At 44.7% G+C, this 22190-nt stretch overlaps 1 long non-coding RNA gene across 1 annotated transcript in view; it reads right to left on the bottom strand.

Annotated features, from left to right (window-relative positions):
- LOC138492158 (uncharacterized) overlaps positions 1-19646 on the bottom strand; it is a 156881-nt gene extending 137235 nt beyond the window's left edge. Inside the window, exon 1 of the long non-coding RNA XR_011276152.1 lies at positions 19568-19646. This is a non-coding gene — a long non-coding RNA (uncharacterized lncRNA). The remainder of the gene's footprint in view (positions 1-19567) is intronic.
- Positions 19647-22190: the final 2544 nt, after the last annotated feature.

The following is a 22190-nucleotide window of genomic DNA, read 5'->3' as shown; positions in this document are numbered from 1 at the left end:
ATTCTTAACCTACAAACCTCACTGCAACTCAATACTCAAAGAGCACACCAAATTGGTCCTCTTACACCTTCAAAAAGCTCTAATAACTCCCCCAGGAGTTTGCACAAGTCAGACCTCTGTGGATTCCCACAGTTGTCTTCTTTCGGAAATGCTTGGGGTACCCTGTTTTCCTTTGTGGCTTCGACACCCTAGGCCCAAATATATAGGTTGTCTCCCCAAGCCCTTTGGGGGTTACCAGTGGTTTAGCATTTTCCCTTTGCGCCCAGGTAGGGGGGGATTTGTCCTCCCTGTCCCCCACATGTCCTACGCCCATGGCACGGCGTATGCCAAATGGCACCCCCACATTGCAATTACCCTGAGCGTCACACCTACAAGAAAGCAATGCATGAAATGTGAAATACTGAACAGCGCCAAATCATGCATCTTGCACGTACCGCCATCACTGATGCCCTGCATCTCTTGTACCCCCACAGGCACAGAAGCAGAAAGTGATGGCCAGGAGTCTACCCCTACATCCAATAAGGGTACCAGGGTCAGACAAGAAGCCAGTGGACCTTCCACCTCCAGGGCAACAACAATACCCAGAGTCCAACAAAGGCCAGCAGTACAGGCCAGGGCAGCAGAGGAGGAGACAACACCAGGCAACGATTGAGCCACAATGGAGTCCACTACACCTGCAGAGGGTGATGGAACCTATTCAGCTACCCCAAGTTCCCTTGGGGAGGTAGCAGCCATTGCCCCCCTCTGCTACGTGGAGGGCCATGCAGAGTAATTCTCTGATATGGAGAACAATATCCATGTTGTATGTCCGCATACACCCAGTCCCCAGCCCACCCCCCTGCACTCCACACAGGGCACACCTGTATGCCCCATGCTAGAATATGCCACATTACTGGCCAGTCCACATCTGTCCACAACAGCTGAGGGCAGTCCAGCATTGGGCCACCTGCCACAGCACCTTTCACCTCCACAGCCCCCACAGGCATGGAGGCCCACCTCACGAGGGTGGAGGCCCGGCAGGACTGTTTGATTGAGCTGGTCCGCCAGTATGTGGCGGAGGGAGAACAGGCACGCCGCGAGATTGGGGAGGCAAATGCAGCTTCCATCACTGGCATGATTGCTAACACCATAGTGATCAGGGACAGCTTAGCTGCGGTCACAGAGGTCCTTGGCAGGATCTTGGAGAATATGCAGCAGCAACAACAATGCCGGCAGTAGCACACCCATCCACCTCCACCCCATCCACCACACCTGCCAGCTCGACTCCCTCTAGTCCTGTGCGGAAGGTCAGGCGCAGTGCACGCCAAAAGGAGAGGCCGGAAGTAGCAGGACCACCCTGCATGTGCCAAGTGGCACCTTGCAAAACTCTTGAATAGAACATTGTGTGTGTGATGACAATGGGTGAGGGGGGAGGTGTTGTTGGGGGTGTTTGGGGTGTTGAGGGGTATGGGTTGTTGGGGGGTATGAGTTGTTGGGGGGTATAGGGTTTTGGGGGTTGGAGGAGGCGGGAGGGTGTGTGTGAGGTGGAGGGTTCTAGCACTACATTGTTAATATTCCAATACACCTGTTGTGTTAAAAATCATTTCATCATTGGACATTGTTCATTTCGTGTGTGTTTATTCAATTCTTGAATGTGCACAGTGCCCAACTCCCCACACACCCTGTGTCAATATCCACACGATCCCAGTGCCCAGTGTAATACTCACACAGACCCATCAGCATCCCTGTGGTTCTGAAGAAATCGTCAATCAGTGATTGGCGCACAGTGTGACCATCCTGTGAATTGCGAACTGGCAGGGGTGCTGCTCCTCCTCCATCATCATCATCATCCTCCTCACCCGGTGCATGCAGGTCAATGTCAGGTGGCATTGGTATGTTTCTCCGGATGCACATGTTGTGCAGCATGGCACAGACTATGGTGATCTTTGCCACCTTCTCAGGCCTGTAAATGAGTGCTCCACCAGACCTACTGAGACAGCAGAACCGTGCCTTCAACAGGCCAAAGGTCTGATCAATCACAACAGGGGCACGGGTATGAACCCGATTGTACTACTCTTCGCGCCTGTTCTGAAGGTTTCATCAAGTCGTCCAAATGCAGTATGGGACGCTTTTTCCACTGTCTTTGCAAGCTACTGTGTAAGTAGTACTGTTAAACCAGCCAGAAATAACAACAATAAAGAATAAGTAACAACAAATACTGAACGTACTTAACAAACATAACCTGTTGCGAGGCAACGTGGAAGGAACCCAAGGGGTTAAGGGAACAGAGCTGTAGCAGGAGAAAAGGGAGGACCCTCAGAGAGGAAGAACCGTTAGTTAGAATAAAGTAAGCATTGAAGAAAGACATGTCCTGTCGTCCTTAACATTGTATTAATGTATTTAAAGTGTAACAGCTGGCAACGGGGATAAAAGCCCATTATCACAGCCGTGGGAAGTGCACAGACCAACCCGCCAACATCCTAGTGTCCTTTCGGGCTCCCCGTCCGTCCCATCTGAGCGGCGGCCTCAGCGTCCTTCATCCAGGAAGGTGTATGTCCGTGTGTCCTTTCCAGCGAGCAGAGCTGGCATCCTTGCACCAGGAGAGGTCCGTAACGCACAGCATTCACATAGTGGAGCTGAGCACCTTTACATGACATTTGAACACCCCACCCCTCTCCCTGCATTTCAGCAAAAGTCAAAATTTGTGGGTGGGTTTGTGGCTTTGTGTATATTCCCAATCGTTTCACCAATCTGCACCGCATTTTGCACAGTTACCTGTTAGGACCCTCCGGACATTACTGGTTAAATGAAATTTAGACACCCCACCTCTTTTGCCGGATTTCAGCAAAGGTCTCTTGGTATGTGGCTTCACGTATGTTCCCTATACAATTCCACACCGTTTCACCCATCTGCACCACATTTTGCACGATCACCTGTTAAGACCCTCCGTACATTACTGACTACATGAAATTTAGACACCCCACCCCTATCCCTGGATTTCAGCTAATTTCTCTGGGTTTGTGGGTTTGTGTCTTCGCGTATGATCCCTATACAATTCTACACTGCTTCACCAATTTGCACAAATTATGCACAGTCACTGGTTAGGACCTTATTGGCTACATGACATCAGGACACCCCACCCCTTTTCCCGGATTTCACCAAAAGTGAAAATGTGGGCATGGGTTTGTGGCTTCAAGTATGTTACCTATACAATTCCACACCGTTCCACCAATCTGCACCAAAGTATGCACAGTCACCTGTTAGGAACCTCCGCCAGACATTACTGGCTACATGACATCTGGACACCCCACACCTGTCATGATGCCTACCTCCAAGGTGCCAGACAAGACCCAGCTACCCCAGAGGCAGACATCATGACTTCAAGGGAAGTCACAACAGCCTCAAGAAGGGGCTCTTTGGACTCAGTCCTGGCGCCTTTGGCGCCAGGCTCATATCGGGCCACAGTCCTGGCGACATAGGTGCCATGCTCATAAAAGGGGACTTTGTGTTAAAGGTGCTTAGTGTTAACTTACCTAATGCAGACCATGCTGCAACATCCAGGCCTTCTGAGGCCTGAATGGGACTACTTTATCTTTGGAACTACTTAACCACACGGGTGTGGTCAGGGGAGGAATACATACCTGAGAGGAAGGATACATACCTGGAACTACTTTGAAGGCTATTTAAGCCACGCCCAAGCAGCAACTCACGCTTCGCGTTGTTCTGCATCTAGCAGCTGGGCGCTCACCGTGTTTGCTCCTGCATTCTGTCTTCTGCCACTCCTGCCAGCATCCTGGAACACCTGCAAAGAGAGAAGAGAAGAGAAAAGGGTAAAGAAGAGTCCTTACCTGCTAAATCCGCATTCCGGAGAGATCTCGCTGACGGTCCTGAAAAGGAAGACATCCATTTAAAAGCACATTGCATCGATTGCTGCAGCGCCGCATCTCACTCACCTGTACAAGGTACCACCACGTTCTACGGCGACATCTGGACTCGCAGCCACATCACCGCGCCTAGGGAGAAAAAGTCAAGAATAAAGGTGAGAGGGGAAAGAAAACAAGGAAACCTTAATTTCCATTACAAAGCTTACCTGTTGGGTTATTCCAACTTCATTTCGGGTCGGTGCCGCATCCTGGCATTTCCGGCCCCCGGCCCCTAAGGGGAAAAAGAGACATCAGCGTTAGTGGGCGCATGAAAAGACGTTACCCAACGCCCATTAAAGACTTACCTGATTTCTTCTGGATTGATCTTTGTTTCGGGTCGGTGCCGCATCCAGGCATTTCCAGACCCTGGCCCCTATGGGGAAAAAAGACATCAGCGTTAGTGGGCGCATGAAAAGACATTACCCAAACGCCCATTAAAGACTTACCTGATTTCTTCTAGATTGAGCTTCGTTTCGGGTCGGTGCCGCATCCAGGCATTTCCGGACCCCGGCCCCTATGGGGAAAAAGACATCAGCGTTAGTGAGTGCATTGATACAAGGACACTGAGAGAACTCTCATCAAGCTCACCAGAGTCTCATTCTTCGCTTCCACAGCTCTTCTCGGAATAGTTTCCGCACCTGAAAAAGAGACAACAAACAATTATTATTGCGGAATCATACTCATTAACAGAATCCTTACGGTACTATACCGGGAAAACAAAACTTGAACCCTCTACAATCAAAATCCCAGTGAAGTAACTGGATACAACGCGCCCCTGCATGAGAAGCAGGATGGAGAGCTCAACCTTTCAAACCCTAAGGTGAGACTTCATGTGGGGGTCGCAGGAGGGTTTCGTAGAGGGGTGAGAAGGGAGCGGGAGGCTTATACTTTCTCCCGCAGATTGTTAATACTCCCTTTTCACATACAGAAAGATATTCCTGCGAGCCAGACAAGCCAGATTCGAAGGTCCAGTCCATCTTCCGGGTCCTGCGCTTCACCATAGAAGAAGCAACAACACTCCAAACCAGACCTGCGCCTCCGTGGGAGTCAGGTGAGCGTAACAACACCTTTCCCTGAATTTCAGCAAAAGTGAAAATGTGGGTGTGGGTTTGTGGCTTCGCATATATTCCCTATACATTTCCACACCGTTTCACCAATCTGTACCAAATTTTGCACAGTCACATGTTAAGGCCCTTGGGACATTACTGGCTACATGAAATCTGCAAAACAAACCCCTTTCCCCAGGTTTGAGCAAAAGTGAAATTGTCGGTGTGGGTTTGTGCCTAGGCTTACGCTCCTTGTACAATACCACACCATTTCACCAATCTGCACCAAATATTTTACAGTCACCTGTTCGGACCGTAAGAACATTACTGGGCACATGATATTTGCACACCCAACCCCTCTCCCTGGATTTCAGCAAAAGTCTCTGGGTTTGTGAGTTTGTGGCTTTGCATGTGTTCCCTATACATGAAGCTTAGACACCCCACCCCATTCCCTGGATTCCAGCAAAGGTCTTTGGGTTTGCATATGTTCCCTATACAATTCCACACTGTTTCACCAATCTGCACCACATTTTGCACAGTCACCTGTTAGGTCCCTACAGACATTACTGGCTATATGACATCTGGAAACCCCACCCCTTTCTCCAGGTTTTAGCAAAAGTGAAAATGGGGGTGTGGGTTTGTGGGTTTGTGACTTCACGTATACTGCCTGTAAAATTCCACACTGTTTCACCAATCTGCACCAAATTTTGCACAGTCACCTGTTTGGACCCTCCAGACATTACTGGCTACATGAGATTTGGACACTCCACACCTTTCCCCGGATTTCAGCGACTGTCTCTGGGTTTGTGGGTTTGTGGCTTTGCATATTTTCCCTATACAATTCCACAACGTTTCACCAATCTGCACCAAATTTTGCACAGTCACCTGCAAGGACCCGCCGGACATTACTGGCTACATATCTGGACACCCCATCGACTTCCCCGCATTTCAGCAAAAGTGAAAATGTGAGTGTGGGTTTATGGCTCTGCGTATGTTCCCTATACCAATCCACATTGTTTCACCAATCTGCACCACATTTTGCACAGTCACCTGTTAGGACTATCCTGACATTACTGGCTACATGAAGCTTAGACACACCACCGCTTTCCCAGATTTCAGCAAAAGTCTCTGGGTTTGTATATGTTCCCTATACAATTCCACACCGTTCCACCAATCTGTACCACATTTTGCACAGTCACCTGTTAGGTCCTTCCAGACATTACTGGTTACATGACATCTGGAAACCCCACCCCTTTCTCCAGGTTTTAGCAAAAGTGAAAATGTGGGTGTGGGTTTGTGGGTTTGTGGCTTCACGTCTGCTGCCTGTAAAATTCCACACTGTTTCACCAATCTGCATCACATTTTGCACAGTCACCTGTTAAGACCTTCTGGGCATTAATGGCTACATGACCTCTGGACACCCCACCCCTTTCCCCAATTTTCAGCAAAAGTGAAAATGTAGGTGTGGGTTTGTGGCTTCGCGTATGTTCCATATACATTTCCACACTGTTTCCACAATCTGCACCAAAGTTTGCGCAGTCACCTGTCAGGACCCACCGGACATTACTGGCTACATGACATCTGTACACCCCAACCCTTTTCCCTGATTTCAGCAAAAGTGAAAATGGGGGTGTGGGTTTGTGGGTTTGTGACTTCACGTATACTGCCTGTAAAATTCCACACTGTTTCACCAATCTGCACCAAATTTTGCACAGTCACCTGTTTGGACCCTCCAGACATTACTGGCTACATGACATTTGGACACCCCACACCTTTCCCCTGATTTCAGCGAATGTCTCTGGGTTTGTGGGTTTGTGGCTTTGCATATGTTCCCTATACAATTCCACAACGTTTCAGCAATCTGCACCAAATTTTGCACAGTCACCTGCAAGGACCCGCCGGACATTACTGGCTACATATCTGGACACCCCACCCACTTCCCCGCATTTCAGCAAAAGTGAAAATGTGAGTGTGGGTTTATGGCTCTGCGTATGTTCCCTATACCAATCCACATTGTTTCACCAATTTGCACCACATTTTGCACAGTCACCTGTTAGGAATATCCGGACATTACTGGCTACATGAAGCTTAGACACACCACCCCTTTCCTGGATTTCAGCAAAAGTCTCTGGGTTTGTATATGTTCCCTTTACAATTCGACACCATTCCACCAATCTGTACCACAGTCACCTGTTAGGTCCCTCCAGACATTACTGGTTACATGACATCTGGAAACCCCACCCCTTTCTCCAGGTTTTAGCAAAAGTAAAAATGTGGGTGTGGGTTTGTTGGTTTGTGGCTTCACGTCTGCTGCCTGTAAAATTCCACACTGTTTCACCAATCTGCACCAGATTTTGCACAGTCACCTGTTAAGACCTTCTGGGCATTACTGGCTACATGACATCTGGACACCCCACCCCCAACCCAAATTTCATCAAAAGTGAAAATGTGGGTGTGGGTTTGTGGCTTTGCGTATGTTCCCTATACATTTCCACGATGTTTCCACAATATGCACCAAAGTTTGCACAGTCACCTGTAAGGACCCACTGGACATTACTGGCTACATGACATCTGCACACCCCAACCCTTTCCCCAGATTTCAGCAAAGGTGAAAATGTGGGTCTGGGTTTGTGGCTCTGTATATGTTCCTTATACAATTCCACACCGTTTCACCAATCTGCACCACATTTTGCACAGTAACCTTTAAGGATCCTCCGGACATTACTGGCTACATGAAATTTAGACACCCTACCCCTTTCCCTGGATTTCAGCAAAAGTCTCTGGGTTTGTGGGTTTGTGCCTTTGCGTATGTTCCCTATACAATTCCAAACAGTTTCACCAATCTGTACCAAATTTTGCAGAGTAACCTGTTAGGACCCTCCAGACATAACTAGCTACATGGCATTTGCACACTCCACCCCTTTCCTCGGATGTCAGCATAAGTCAGCATTTTTGGGTGGGCTTGTGGCTTTGTGTATATTCCCTATAAAATTCCACACCGTCTCACCAACTGCGCCACATGTTTCACAGTCACCTGTTAGGACCCTCCAGCCAATACTGGCTACCTGCCATTTGGACACGCCACCCCTTTCCCCAGATTTCAGCAAAAGTCAAAATGTGTAGGTGGGTCTGTGCTTGGCGGAGCATTGCTCTTTGTACAATTCCACACCGTTTCACCAATCTGCACCAAAATGAGCACAGTTACCTGTACCTATGAGGGAATTAAAGCCCTGGCAACCCGGGAATATCAGCTAGTAATTTATAAAAAGAAACAGTGAATATGTATTAATAGTTGCCACTTAGAAGCTCAACCATGAAAAGGAGAGAAATTGTGTGATAAAACTAATCTTAATTTTTTTAATAAAAAAATAGAACATTAATTCAAAGCTATTGAACAGGCACCTCAAGACCTCGAATGATGCAGTGGATTTTTAAGAGCGAACGGTTATAGAGTTGAAATGACAGACTAGGCCTTTTGCCTGCATGGGGTGTGCAATAGGCGCTGCAAAACCTTGGAATCAAAGGAGATCTCCAATTGCCAACTCCACCTGGAACAGAGTGTAAGGTGACATAGGGCGTGGTGCTCCTGTAAGTGCTATGGAAGATCAATACCAACTGGAAAGTGGGGCCACCCTACCCACTGATGTCGCAAAAGGAGAAGCTGCCCAAGGAACATAAAGTGATTGCTGAGAGAACTCACTGAGTCAGAGAAGATGGGCGGGATGACCCAACTGCAGAGGCTGTTCACAGTGCCCCTGCCACTAGAAGTGCAGGGGGTATGTAGGAGCTGACTGTCACCAAGGCGATCTGCACCAAAGGCCTAAATGGCATACAAGGTGGCCTAAGTGAGATCCAGTTGAGGGCTATACTGAGGACAGTGTGTACCTCTGATTCAACATATAATGGATCTCATGGCTCAGGTCAGACTAAGGCTACTACATAAAACAACACTAGGGAACCTGAAGACCACAATTGATATTTGTGTGTGAAGGACATGTCTTGCTTGTGGAGGTGGGAGAAGGTAGATTTGGGATAGGCCGTGGATAATCTAAAGCCTGATCAATCTGGTTAAGTTCATTTGGAGACCGTAGGTGACACGTCCTTCTCTTGAAGCAGTGGAACAAGCCTCAACCCCACCTTTTGTGAGAAAACAGCACTTGTTTGTGTGCCTGTAATTGGTTTGAGAGATAAAAACCTCTTTCTTTGCATGTTGTGCAAGTAACTGCATATAGAAGGACAACCCCACTTGGCACTTTGGAAAGGAGCTCATCAAGATTCAAGCATGGAGGACAAAAGGAAAGGGGAGACCACCCGATGCAGTACCAACCGAGACCTCAGACTCATGATGGACAAAAGGAAAGGGGACACCACCCGATGCAGCACCAACCGAGACCTCAGACGCATGATGTACAAAAGGAAAGGGGAGACCACCCTATGAAGTACTAACGGAGACCTCAGACGCATGATGGACACAAGGAAAAGGGAAACCACCCGATGCAGTACCAACCGAGACTTCAGACGCATGGTGGACAAAAGGAAAGGGGAGACCAGCCGATGCAGTACCAACCGAGACCTCAGACGCATGATGGACAAAAGGAAAGGGGAGACCACGCGATGCAGTACCAACCGAGACCTCAGACGCATGATGGACAAAAGGAAAGGGGAGACCACCCGATGCAGTACCAACCGAGACCTCAGAGGCATGATGGACAAAAGGAAAGGGGAGACCACCCGATGCAGTACCAACGGAGACCTCAGACGCATGATGGACAAAAGGAAAGGGGAGACCACGCGATGCAGTACCAACCGAGACCTCAGACGCATGATGGACAAAAGGAAAGGGGAGACCACCCGATGCAGTACCAACCGAGACCTCAGAGGCATGATGGACAAAAGGAAAGGGGAGACCACCCGATGCAGTACCAACGGAGACCTCAGACGCATGATGGACAAAAGGAAAGGGGAGACCCCGATCCGAGACCTCAGACGCTGAAGAAAGTGACAGAACCCACTCTGTGCTCCTGATGAAAGTGACTGGGAAATACTTATTCACGGTAGACATAGAACAAACACTGCTGAAAGAGAGCCGAGCATTAGTCAAGGTACTTTCTCAACATTGACACATTCTGTTGTCAGACCTTGATCTGAAATTATATATTAATTAATGAATGACTCTTCTTTTAAATAGATTCAAAACCTAACCTACTATACCATAAAGCACCAATTATTAAGAATTATTTGCGTCCGAGCTGCATGGTTCATCACGTTACTCGTACCAATACAACCTTGCTAAAGCATGACAAATTGGGATCTTTTAAACGTAGACATGTTGCATGTACCTCTTATCTAAGAAGAAGGAAGTGAAGTATTGTACTTGTACTAACAGAGACATTTACATCAGAGAAAGTATTAACGGTTGCTGCACGCACATTGGATAATCAGTGTCTCAGTGTCTTAGAGTGTAGATGATTTATGCATAGGTTCGGGTTCTGGCATTCACAGGGTATATGGCGGCCAATTGGAGTTACAGACCACAGCAATATGGAAGAGGAAACGCCTAACTTATCAAGGTTTATCCCTTAATGATCATTTGGCACGTAATACAAGCAAACTCCTCATTAGCTACTGAACCAGTGCAGCTATACATCAACCTTTTAGATAATTACTCTGCATTGACAAAGAACACCTAGCATGAAAAACAGGTTGCCAACGTTTAAACTTATAACAGCAAAACCCGAATTTAAGATTAAATCATACGTTCTCAGAAGTAAGAATGAGATACTGATTCCTGGAAGTAAGCAACCAATGCCCATACAAAAAAGAAGACAATGAAGGAACAATAAAGGAAGAAAAGCGAATACAATAAATACATGCTTATGTTGCACCAGCAATTGAGGAGCAGCTGAATTCTTTCAATTTCATACTACCTGGGCGCAGCTTCCTTGGCTATCTAGGTCCCAAGCTGCAGGCCATTTCATAATTATATGTGGGAAGAAAATGAGGTTCCAATTAGCAGCTCTATTTACTGCTAGCACTATCTGAGATACTTAACAAAACTTGGGCTCGATGAAGGATTCCTTAAACAAGATTAATGTAATGTGCTCTATGGTTCTTGAAAAAAGCAATGAATTTGAAAATCACGATAGATGTGCGGATCTCAGGGTTAAAGACCTGCTTAAGGGCACTGAACTGGGGAATCCCTATTCTGCAGGTCATTTGCAAGGTATCATGATACACAGTGTGGGGTTGCTGAGAAGAGGGCAAGGGTGTGGGCATCCATTTAGCACCAAGGATAACATTAGTCCAGAATGTGCGGGAACTGGATGCGATGCTATTCTGTGGTCAATCGCTGGCTATCTTACAGTATACAGTGCCTGTCATACTGCAGTAAAGAATGGCCTCCCATTGGGTCGCCAAGAAAGTCTGTCAACATGAGATCCAACACAGACTTTCATTTGGATTCTTGGGAGAATGAATTAAAGAGACCAACAGGGTTACTCAGCTGATGGAAGTAATGATAATTCTGGATAACACACTGGTGGATGTCACACAGGTATCAATCAAAACTGATTCAGAAATAATGAAAGGTTTATTGGGGATCTTGTAAAGAATGAGGCAAAATAATGACCAGTAAAGCTTTAAATTACACTGAAGTTGGCAGCATGTGGGTAGTGCATAGGAACAACTGTGGAAATGCATTTGGTTCAGTGTCCTATGTAGTATGTATTTTGGCCTAACATAATTGGTATGTTTTATTCGCCATCTTGGATGCAATGTTCAGTGCCCTGCTCATTTTGCATTTTCGCTCTGAACGCGGTAGAAGACCGCGGCATGAACTTTCTGATATTTACGAGACAGGAATGCACATTCTGCTTGAGTGTTTGTCATACACTGTAGAACCTTTAAGCCTTTGCAGGAGCATAGCTAATCTACAAGTAGGTGCCCGCCTGTTTCGACCATGTTTTCCCGCTGAACCATTAATTGGAATAATGTACATTTAAACATGCTCCTCTAGCGAAAACCCTATTCCCAAGCTTTAGAGCAGACTGACCTTAGGCTCTAGGAGCAACACAGATAAGCTGTGCAGCAAATGTTATCTTGTACCAGGGATACCCCCACGCACTGCTTTGCCCTGCTCCCAGACAGTAAATTGTCAGTAGGAGGACGGGGAAATATGAAAAACCGTTGTTTTAGGAATACCATCTGCGTGGAAAGGTCATGCACCCCATCGACCCTATCATATCAGGGGGCTGGACAAGTGTTTTATATGAGATTCTGAATGTATAAATTTGTGTGGTTTTGGCGACTCGGGGATCTCTCCCACGACACTGGTTTACGCATGCATCGTGGGGCGTTGAGACCCGGTCGCACCTGTAATAAACTTTGTTGTTTGACCTTGTGACTGGCTATTTCCATTTCTTTGTAGTAAGCCTCATTTTGTGGTCTTTGAGATGGCTCCCGAACAGGGACCCTCCCGTTGATGTTCCATTCGTTGTTGGACGAAGACGAGGCTGTCGGATCAAGATCACTTAGTAAAAGAGGCTCCTGCACAAGAGACGTGTTTCCTCGCAGACTGCTATGCCTGATCTCTGGCCAATTGCAGCGCCTAGAGGACATTGCAGTGAGGGTTCCGGCTTGTTTTGCCTGTTTGGAGGAATTGCCAGCCACGACGATTATCCGTTGGACTTGATTGGCAATTAGGTGAGTTTGTTTCATGAAGGAAACGCCCTGATGATTTGATTTGTAGTAGTATTTACGGGTAAATATTTTGGCCAGGTAACACTGTTATTTATATGCCTGGTAAGTTGTTGTCCCGTTTTGCAATGTTTTGTTGCAGAGGAAGATAATCTAGAATTTGAAACATAGTCAACCCGCACGACTCGAGGGGTCGGCGGCGTATGATATGTATGTGTCTCATGGCCTAGGTGCTATAGTATTCAATGGTATTTGGCATCAACAAACCATACATGCTCCAGATCTTCAGTGGCCAGTAGTGTGAAGTTTTGAGTTGGCGAGAATAGAATATTTGGAATCTGTACTATTGCGTAAGAAAGCTAGACCAGCTGCATTTGACGCTATTAGAGATTGGAAGAAGGAAGCAAATAAATTACTCAAAAGTAGAGAGAAGCATGCACGTAGACATATGACGAATGTGGAAAAGACTTTAGTACATGACCAGCAGAAACAGAGCAAAGCCATTAGGAGTATGGATAGGGCTTTTTAATTAGGTGTGCAGAAAATATACCCATCGCAAGATTTGCAAGTATCAGATGAGCTGTTGAATAAGTTACTGAATGAGCTGAGGTCTGATTCAGGAGCCGATTGAACTGCACCACCTCCCTAATTACCTCCCCCTGCATCTTCACCAGGTCCAATTGTAATAGGTGCTGCTACACTGTTGTTCCAACTGCAGCGACATTTCCTCCAATGCGGAGAGTGCATTATTTATTTTTGCTCTCATTGCCGGCTGCCTCCACTTCCACTCCCCTTTCAGTGCTTGGCACTGATTCGAGAATAGTGACACATAGTACGATATCTGCAGAGAGAAAGAGGGAACTTCGTGAATGGGCTTAAACGTACATGGACGGGGGTGATGAGACTGCTGCCGTGAGTGCAATATCTGACCATTGGGGTATTCCTGAACAGAAGGTATTGATAGAATAAATGGGAGTGATCTGATTGATTTAGCTATTCCACAAGAATTGCGGGATTAGAATTTTTTGTCTTGTTCAAGAGATTCTGCGGCGAAAGTAAGCGAACATGTTGCAAAGTTTCTTGTATATAAGAGGGAACTTGATCCTTTACATAAAGATGAATTGAATAGGGATAAGCAACACACATCATACATACAGAAATTATTTTTGCCTTCCTTGAAACCCGTTAGTGAAGAAATGCGCATTTGTACAAGGGACGCACATAGATGGATTTTAGATGTCTCTATTTCTCCTATTGAAGTGCACGATACCGTTAGTCAGTCTACACCAGCCATGCAGCAATGGTGTTCCAAGTGATGTTTGAGTATTTACAAGATGAATGCATGAAGAGAAACTTGTATTTACAGCAGATATGATGGTGATTTATAAAAGAGCATTTTTGCCCGACACCACGTTAACCTCTTTGTCACTCGATTTGGCCCTATTGCTTAACAAACGTTCAGAACTCCCTACTGTGCAATGCAGATGAGAGAGGTTCTCCGACACTAGTCCCGAAAGTAGAAATCCCAGCTGCAGGACAGATACCTGCTTCCACTATTCCAGCGCATTATATTTCTCAGTTTCTTCATGTTCCATTTTCGAGACAGGAAGTGAATATGATTAAGCAGTCCATTCCAGACATCAGGAAGAATCCTACAGGGTTCTACAAAGAGATAGAATCAGTTTTGAATTCTTCAGTTTTCACACTAGGGGATATTGACTTGTTGTTTCCCATGATCATACCTGTGCATTTATGGAAACAGATTAGAACCGTAGATGATCAAGCAGGGATGGGCGATACTTGAGATGCCTTGACACAAGCTCATAACGCTAGGAAAGCCCGCGAGAAACTGCCTCATGCTATATTGATGTTGCTGAATAATATAGTGACCAAACTAAAGACTTTAGTGCCCAGGAAGAGAATTATATGGGACAAATTGACAGCATGCATGCAAGGAAAGACCAAGGGTGCGACTGAGTTTTGCAACAGGTTTGTGCAAGTGTTTTCGGATTTTAGTGGGCAAGATTTGAGTTTGGAGCCGGGAAAGAGATTATTTGTTGACAAATTTGTAAGAGGATTGTTTCCTGACATTCAAACTCAGATCATGATGTCTGAAAGTGCATGGCAAGCAAAATCGCAATCTGAAGTGCTACATATTGCCCAGTATTATGAGAACATGGTGACTACCGAGAAGAAGAAGGTGGAAAAGAAAAAGGGTGATTTGAAAACGAGTGTCCTTTTGCACCAAAAAACATGAGGATCGAGGGGCAGGAACCCTCAACCAAGGGGTCAGTTCGCGCCACGGATGGGAGCACAAATGGGTCCCGTGCACATGGACCAGTGTGCGTATTGTAGACAGGAAGGCCATTGGAGGGCACAGTGTCCATCCTTCCAACAGTGAACTAATAACCCATATGGTACAATGGTAAGGCGATCAAGGGGTCGTCCCGGCATTGGGGGTCCTGGTAGATACCAATTGCACAGAATCCGCAGAGTCAACCACAAGACACGAATGTGGGTAGCCAGAGAGGAGGACAGCCACAGAATGCGAGTAGTGGGAATGTCTTTGATAATCCTGCTCACGCTTATTTCACTGAAGATTTTACATCGGACAATGTATTGTTTCGCTGGGACAGCCCGAAGCAGGGTCTGGAATTGATACCTATTCCTGTAGATCAGAAGGGGCCCTACGTTGAAATGAAGGTGGGGAATAGGGAGCATATCTTTCTAGTAGACACCAGAGCACAAAAATGTTCCATTGACCATATGCGGGTTCCAGAAATTCCATTGTCAGGGCAGAGCAATGTTTCCGTAGGGTTCTCCGGTACATCAGTGGTCAGTCCGGTCTCTCGGCCGGTACCGATTGTGCTAAGGCCATTTACTGATTCATGTCCATTCTTGTTGACAACAAATTGCGGCAAAAACATGTTGGGATTAAATTTGTTCAAGAAATTGAATGCTGTGATTTATTGTTCTCCGGGGTATATTTGACGATCTCTCCCCAACAAAATTCTTGTCTATGCCTTTACTGAGTGACTTGAGTAGAGTACCCACACATTTATGGGCGGTAAATGAAAATGATGTTGGGATCCTTAACATTGTGCCAGTGCGGATAATCTTGAAATCAGGTATTACACTGCCACATATTCCACAGTATAAAATATCAGTAGAAGGTGAGTGTGCTTTGAAAAGTATTGTTTCGGATTTTATACATTGCAGTGTGATTGAAGAGATTTCTGGGAGTCTGTGTAATAGTCTGATTCTTCACGTATATAAAAAAGTAGACAATGTTTTACCTTACCGTTTTATTTATTTATGTACTTATATCACGCCGAAAGCCTGCACACTTCAGGGCGCGTGGGACACAGAACTACAAAATAAAAACAAGGACAATCATTTGCACAGATTGTGACAAGCGGTTAACAGTGACAATAACAGGTCCCCTCATCTAAACAGATGTGTTTTCAGAGATTTCCTGAAAGAAAGCAGATTCGTTTCCAACCGGAGGGCGCGAGGTAGCTTGTTCCAGTCCTGTGTTGCCTGCACTGAATTTACCCTTACCGGTGGCCCGGCAAAAACACGGTATGTTTAATAAGTCCTGATCTTCTGATCGTAAAGACCTAAGGGGAATGTATTTCGAGAACTGTTTCTCTAGGTCCTTCGGGGCTGTGCCATAGATACATCTGTGAACTATCGTCATTGATTTGAAGATAATTCTATCCTCTATTCTCAGCCAGTGCAGTGATTTTCTTCCTTCCATAATATGCTCTTTGCTCTTGATGCCCTTCACTCTTCGGATAGTGTGATTTTCCATGACTTGACACTTTTCTATTTCTTTCTTAGAGGCACCAAGGAGTAAGGCATTGACATAATCCAGTCAGGACATAATAATTGCCCTAGCAACCGTGGCCATATTTTCCGCATTGAGGAAAGGGCGGATGGTTCTCAACAGATGTAGATAGTAGGCATTATTCTTGTGGAGGTATTTCACCTGTGCTTCCGATCCCACTGATGCTTCCATCATCATCCCCAATGTTTTGACCTGAGACGAGGCAGAAATAATTGTCTCCTTTATAGCAAAGGCTTCATATTCTGTGCCCAGTTTGGCTCTGGCCTGACATGAGCCAAAAACCATCAGTTCGGTCTTAGAACCATTTAGGCACATCCAATTCTGTCTCATCCATTTGTCTATTGTATTGTAGACTTCCGTTATTTTAGCACTGTCTACAGCATGATCCCCACCTAGTTCAAAGATCAATTGCGTGTTGTTGGCATAATTTGTAAAGAATACGCCAATGCTTTCTAGGAGGTCACATAGGCCTCTCATATATAAATTAAAGAGAAAGGGAGATAATCTAGCTCCCTGCGGAACCCGCGAAAAAGATAGACAAAGGTTCAGAGAATTTATCCCGCCAGTTCACTCGGGCACTCCGATCTGCCAAGAAGTAGCTCAGCAATGCCAGTGCCGTTGGGGAGCAGCCCACTATGTTGTCCAGGGCTTTTTGCAGGAGTTGGTGATCCACCAAATCAAATACTACACTAAGATCAAGCAGCATCAGAATCCCTTATCTACAATTTCCAGCATGTGCGTTTTCAAGTCCTACATAGCAGTTTCTGTACTATGTGCTGCCAGAAAAACTGATTGATGTTGATGCAAGGAGCCAGAGGCTTGTACATGCTTTTGTAGTTGAGCGGTAGCCAATTTATCCAAGATTTTAAGAATCAAGTTGGAGTTAGTGATGGGGCGTAGGTTTCCTGGGTCTTTCGGGTTGAGGCCTGCCTTTTTACCAATGGCGTGATGGTAAAATCTTTATATCCCTGGGTACTAATCTCTCTTGCAACGAGGCATTCACTAATCTAGTGAGAACAGGCGAGAAAAGTTCTTTACTGTCCAAAATCACTTTAGCTGGCAAAATTTTCTCCGCACAAGAGGTTGGTTTCATTTTACCCAGTACCAGAAGCAGCTCTTCCTCTGAAACTGGAGCGAAACTGAAACTGGCCGCTTCAAGATATCTGGAAGCAACTGGGGATTGTGCCCTAACTTCCCTAGATAGTTTCTTCTTGGATGCTATAATGTTATCTCTAGCCTTCTGAATTTTGGCCATAAAGGCCTTTTGCACTGCCTCATAATCCTCCTTAGTGGGATCTAAGGGCGGAGTGAGAATCTTAGGTTTTTCAATTTTTTTCAAGATCTCAGAAATATTGCTGGTAGAATTAGGGGCTGCTGCAATCTCTTTATTATAGTAATTGGATTTGGCTTCTCTAATGGCTTCCCTGTATTTTATGTTTATAACTTTCCAGGAGCCCTTATTAGCTGGTGTACGATTACGTAGCCATTTTCTTTCTTGACAGCGTTTTTCTAGTTTTAATTTATTGAGCTCATTATTAAACCATTTCTGTTGATTGTCAATCGTTCTGATTGCTTTAGATTTTAAAGGCGCAAACTTTTCCACTAGATCATCTATTTGTGCATTATATTGGGATAACATATTTTCACATGACTCGTTTCTTTGGAAGTTGTCTAGTAACTTTTTTAGGCAGGGTTTTAATTGATCAGGGCCGATGCTTTTATAGTTACGACTGTATACTTTGTGGTGGGAGTTTTTGGCACGCACTGATGCATGGTTGAGCAGAACACCGAGAGTAACCAAAAAGTGGACTGAGCTATAACCCAGTCTAACTGGTTGCCTTGGGGTGAACTAAGCTCACCATTCACCACCGTAAAGTCCAAAACATTAAAATCGTTTTCTAGTAAAATTGCTTCTTTATCCAGAGTGTTCCCACGCCATCTGTTCAGATCTCCTACCAGCATAGTTGCCGTATTGATTGATTTAAGGTTGTTTAACTGGGATGTTAACTCATCGCAAAAATCTGACACAAGTGAAGGAGGTCGATAGATAGCTATAATATTTAAACAAGCATTGGGAGTATTGGTGAATTTAAAATGTATAGATTCACAGCCACTTCATGTTAAGTTGGCTTTGAAAACTTTAATTGAGTCTTTGGCAATTACTGCTACCCCTCCCCCTGTCCCACTCTCTCTATTTTTGTGATATATTGTATAGCCCTTTGGCACTGCTATATTGCATACAGGGCCTACCGGGTCCTTTAGCCATGTTTCCGTGATGCACATAAGGTTCAAGTTTTTTTCTTCAATCACTTCATGGATACTAATTGCATGTTTATTCATAGATCGGGTATTTAGCAAGCCTACTTTCCAAATTTGGGACAGTATAGGAGTTGGCCTCTCCACCCCATCTGCTATGGCAGATGCCGGTGTCATCTGAATAGGTTCCAGTCTTACTCCACCAATTTCCTCTATCTTTAATTTCTCTATGACACTATTGTGTCCTTTGTGCTCCGGGGAGCCCCGACGTACGTCAGGCACTCTTGGAGTCTCCTCCTGTAACATGGTCGTGTCTGACAGAGGTGCTGCAGCTACTGAAACGGGAGCAGATATATCAGTGCATTTTAGCAGGGGTTTTGTCCTAGCAGGACTCACCCCTTGCCTGAGAAATGGCTCCCAGTACTTCCTTTATGCTCATAATAATGGGTGCAGGCTATGTTTGTCAAGCTTGGACTGGCTGCACTTCCACGTCCTCCCACGGACTGCCACAGACTGCCCATCCGCGCCTGGGCATTCGCGCAAGGTTTGTAGGTAAATTAGCACAGATAACAATAATATCACAGGGAGTTGTAGTTTTTACAAGTAAAACCACGTGCGTGCCGCGACTACAAGTTATTTGAATAGGTTCCAAAGGAACACAACAAACAGGCAACACACGAAGTATCAGCACACAATTTTAACATTAATTAAAATGATAGCGAGTGAAACTAGTGAGGCAAGATTAAGAGATTAAAAGATTTCTTTGCACAACAATTCTAAAAATGTTACAAAAAGTTAGTAAATAGCGTCTGACTAACCAGGTAACACTCTTCCTGCTACTTAAATAGGGCCACAGACTGCCTGTCCGTGCCTGCGCCTGTCCGTGCCTGCGCATTCGCGCAGGGTTTGTAGGGAAATTAGCACAGATGACTACAATCTCACAGGGAGTTGTAGTTTTTACAAGTAAAACCATGTGCATACCACGACTAACTCGCTGCTTTAACTCGCAGTGGTGGTAAGTACAAGTTATGTGAATAGGTTCCAAAGGAACACAACAAACAGGCAACACACGAAGTATCAGCATGCAATTTTAACAAAAATTAAAAGGATAGCGAGTGAAACGAGTGTAGCAAGATTAAGAGAGTAAAAGATTCCTTTGCACAACAATTCTAAAAATGTTACAAAAATTTAGTAAACAGCATCTGACTAACCAGGTAACGCTCTCCCTGCTCCTTAAATAGGGCCACAGACTGCTCGTCTGCGCCTGCGTGTTCGCCAGGGTTTGTAGGGAAATTAGCACAGATGACTATAATCTCACAGGGAGTTGTAGTTTTTACAAGTAAAATCACGTGCATGCTGCGACTAGCTCGCTGCTTTAACTCGCAGTGGTGGAAAGTACAAGTTATTTCAATAGGTTCCAAAGGAACACAACAAACAGGCAACACACAAAGTATCAGCACGCAATTTTAACAATAATTAAAATGATAGCGAGTGAAACGAGTGAAGCAAGATTAAGAGATTAAAAGATTCCTTTGCACAACAATTCTAAAAAGTTAAAAAAGAATTGTAAATAGCGTTTGACTAACCATTTATAATTGATTTGCACATAATTAACAAGATTGTCATGCCACAGTTTCTGATTGTGCCTGATGTTACAACCATTTTGACTATGATTACGGTTACGCCACACATTTTAGGGTTATTGATTTGAAAAATACTTTCTTTAGCATTCCTGTACATGCAGATAGTAGGTACTTGTTTGCGTTCACTTTAGGAGGACGTTCTTACACATTCACACGTGTTCCTCAGGGCTATACTGAAAGCCTGAGCATATATAGTAGGGCATTGAGAGAACAGCTTGATATGCTTGAGTTGCCGTCAACCTTCACGTTGTGTCAGTATATTGACAATCTGCTCATTGCCGCAGATTCTCCGGACACTTGCAAGGAGGGTACTATTTTACTGCTTATTCATTTAGCTACACATGGAGACTTGTTAAAGAAGTTTTAGTCTTGTCGACAGAAGGTCACCTATTTAGGCTATCTCCTGTCAAGGAGGGAAGGTGTCTGACACCTGAACATGTACAAAGCATCTCTGACATGTCTGTTCCAAATACACAAAAGGAAGTCAGAGCTTTGATTAAAAAACAACAGATAATGTCCCCACAGGGTAGAAAGTAATGGTGATGCGGTATACACGTTATCGATGCTCACCTCGTTTTCTCTGACCTCAAAGAACGGGCAATTTTTGCACAGAACTATTCCAAACAAGGATTACCACAGTCTGGATATATTACTCCTTAATTCCAGATGGTATCCTGGCAGGATTTGCACAAAACTGTTTCAGAGAAGGATCACTCATGTCTGGGTATGCTATCTCTAATTCCAGACGGTGTCTTCGTTTTCTCTATCTATATACATTAATATCTTATTTGCATGTAATCATGTCATTTATGTTATGAAAAGATCATTGCTTTAATTTTGTCACTTGACTAGATGTGAAATCTAACCATAAACAAAACGAAATTTCTCGTTATTTAATGAAAAACATAAAACAATCTTTTGTAGATGAGCCTCAATAACATTTTACAAAGTTTTCTTAAGACGGGCTCAACTTTACATAAATAACATATTACAGTTAAATTGACAGCATCTGAATGAATCATGTACCATAGAAAACAATAATAATTTGAAAACAAATGAAACAAAAACAATGAGAACAAAAAAATTTGAAAAAACAAACAAATGGAAGAAGAAAGACTTTCCATTTGAACAAGAACTCTGAGTATCACAGGACTTAAATTCTTCTCCTATGTCAAAAAGATATTATAAGATTATTCAGTTTTCACCCTATTTTAGTAATGGAAGTCCACCAATGTACATTCCAAGGGTGCCCAGGAAAAGAAAAAAACAATTATTGTTCCTTGTAGGGTTTGAGAATATATGGCTAGTGTCTACTTAGTTTATATATTTACACTTGCCAACCACTTCTTACAGTGCTGCTCAGGTCTACGTATGTAGGATCTGGCCTAACTAGTATAGGCACAGTGGCCACCGCTGTCAGCCAAAGAAGGTCAGTCAGGTGTGGTCAAATACGTTTCAGCGTGAAGATCTAAACAGAAAACCCCTTCCTCAGGACCAAAGGTCAGATGTGTAAGATATTACCTCTAGGGAAACAAACAGAAAAAAAGGGGGCAGAAATTAAAGTTAAAAAGCCACCCAAAGATGGCTGGGAAATGACTGATAACATTCAAATTCCTATCCCAAGGTTAATGCAAAATGAAAATGACAGATTGTGAGCTACGTAATCAATACAACAACTGGGAATAGAGAAGAAGAACAAAAATGAACGCCCAAGCCCAGTTGATAGTAAGGCGCCATGCTCTATAGAGTCTTGCTCATGGCAAAATAAAAACATGTGTGGCACATAGTCCAGACGAAG

The sequence above is a fragment of the Ambystoma mexicanum genome, chromosome 10 (genome assembly GCF_040938575.1).
Source record: "Ambystoma mexicanum isolate Mex_15411 chromosome 10, UKY_AmexF1_1, whole genome shotgun sequence".
Taxonomy (NCBI): Eukaryota; Metazoa; Chordata; class Amphibia; order Caudata; family Ambystomatidae; genus Ambystoma; species Ambystoma mexicanum.
This window is presented reverse-complemented; position numbering and strand designations above follow the sequence as displayed.